Genomic DNA, 2,735 nt, shown 5'->3' on the forward strand with positions numbered 1-2,735 from the left:
TTGTTTCAATGAAACAAATTTCAACCAAATAAATAGGAATACTAAATCCAAAGAAACCGTTCTCTCTGTGTAGAATCACATCTCGCAGGATATCGATAAAGTAACGATTATAGAGACAGGAGGCGTATAAATTATAAATGCGGATCTCTTTTTCTCGGGGAGTGACATTTGGCTCGTACCGCGTATCGACATGTACTATTGTAATGAGCAGATTTTTTTTTCTTTCAATAACAAACGCTACAAACGACGTCGCAAGTCGAAATTGTCGCATTACGGAGCGATAGAAAGCAATACTCGCGGCCTCGTTTAATTGTTGTCGGTTAATTACGAATGTATGAGTAAGTTGCGAGCGGCTATACGTTTTACACATGAAAGATTAATCCTACACAGTATAACACTTGATTTTTTTTCTACACGGAAATGTGAATGCGTCCGCGTATATTATATTATCAAATACGATGTAATTTATATTATATTGCAAATACCGTATATAATATATATATACATATATAATGATATATTTTATAACAAATTCCAAGTTGCTATGCGAAATAAAGGAGTCAAGTGCGAGAGCTATATATATAAAAAAAAACGAAGCTGAAGAAAATCACGAAAACTCTCTTTGTGATCATTTTATTTATATTCGATTTTATAATTGAATGTGCGCGTACGTGTAACCCCCTTCCCCCCATAGCGAAGTTTTGAGACCTATTTGAAGCGTCCGTTTATATATCGTCGAGGGTTAAACGTGGATGGAACCATTTATATGTACATGTGCTTTCTGAAATATTATATATCGTGATAAACACAATAATGTCGGAAGTGACAGCGGCGGCGAATCGCGTCGTTAATCACGTTTTTATAGTGTGTGAGAATTTTATCGAAGACGTTGCGCAAAAGTTTATCTCATTCTTTGTACAGAGTAAGAGAGAGAGAGAGAGAGAAAACAGTACAAGTTTTTTCCTGCAAGAGAAATTAAATAATATTACGGAACATATATATATATACGTATATATATACATATATCATGTATGTATAAGCTAGATTAATATCTAACTGCGTTCTCTCGAGGCGTATCCCCGGTGGTGGTCCTGCGCGGGACACATCGTAAAAGAGAATTGGATCAAGTCCAAATGATAACAAAAATTCAATTGCCGATAAGTTACGGCGGCGAGAGTCTCGTCGCTGCCGCTTGCGTGACAAGAGCGATTAAAAAACAACAACAAAAAAAGAAGAAGAAGCGCGCCCCGTTGATTGCCTCCATTATTTATCGTTTGTAGCGATTGTTTCTCGACAAAGCGAACGTTGACAGGATCGATCTGCGAAACGACGTGCGTTACGCGCGCGGATGCTGCAAATTGAGCCTCGCACCGCGGGACGTATTCCCGTTTCACCAAGCGAATTGTTTTTTTTTTTTTTTTACGGGCCGAGGAAAAATTTCCTGATCTCGTGAGCGGGCGAGGGTCTTTCCGCCCCCCTGTGGCGAGGCCGAGCGCGTAAACGAGGGATCGGCCACAAGTATTGTTGAGATATTTATGCGTTTGCGAATGTGCGTAATAGCGTCGCGACGATGATCGAGGAAAGTTTAATCCTAAATAGTATAAAACAATTTAAACGTGCACGAAAGTTTGGCAGGAGCGGAAGAAAGAGTTTCCTGGACTCGGTCCAAATTGTCCGTTTGAGTTCCAAGAATTGTAAGGATCTCTCGAAAGCTCGTACGACGCAAACACAGAGCTGATAATCTTCCTCGATTTTCTTTCGGACGTAGACAGGAATATTCTCTCTCTGCTTTTTTTATACTGTTGAGGATTAGACGTTAAGTTACTGCGGGGACGAGGATTGATGAAGGTACGCTCTTCACGGCGAAAGGGTGGAAATGAGAACGAGTTTCTCGTACATCGCGAGGGGGTAGAGAGGAGGAGGAGGAGGAAAGAGAGAGGGGACAGATAATATTCGTAATGTCGCACAGCAACGATTTGCGCGACGCTCGCTGTGCTTTGGATATTTTTGTACCTTGCGCGATATGAAAGTCCGATTACGTAGTTTTCGCGATAGTTTGCTCGCGATTAATGCCGCGGCTTCTCGATACGTTAGCGATCCTTTGCGAGCGCACTTTTCCGTATTAAGAAACGCTATGTGATGTTATTTCTAATTTGTAATAATACGGCAGTTTGTGCTGCGTTTGAGAAAATAACAGAGAAACGTGTATCAGAGAGGACTGTTGTCGATTTGTCTTGCTCCCCGTTGCCCCACGTTATCATCCTGGACCTCCTGTCGGAGATTCTGCAAAAACTTTATTCACGTTTCCTTCGCGGCGAGATAAGCGCGAGAATAAAACGCGCGCAGATAAACATTTTCCGATTATTGAAATACTAAAACAAATATATCCTATGATAAATGCAATAATTATTGCACAGTGTTATGCAACACACTTTGCAAGATGAACAATATACCAAGTATAAGCGCCATCCAATCGAGAATTATACAATTTAATTATTTGGATATATTTTGTTAGAAAAAAAAACATTTTTAGCTTCTCTCCAAAAGTGATGATATCATCAAATTGCGCCAACTAAAACGGATATTCAGACTAGATACCTTGTTAGTTTTGACATTAAAATGTTATATCCAGACAATCCAGCATTTAGGTCGAAGAAAAGTAAGCGAAATTACGATTCAAACTTTTGAGGATCAATTTGCGCCGGAGATAAATATAAGGTAACTTGGGATTTTGA

Source organism: Vollenhovia emeryi, unplaced genomic scaffold (genome assembly GCF_000949405.1).
Source record: "Vollenhovia emeryi isolate VEMERY1.0 unplaced genomic scaffold, V.emery_V1.0 DF939267.1, whole genome shotgun sequence".
Taxonomy (NCBI): domain Eukaryota; kingdom Metazoa; phylum Arthropoda; class Insecta; order Hymenoptera; family Formicidae; genus Vollenhovia; species Vollenhovia emeryi.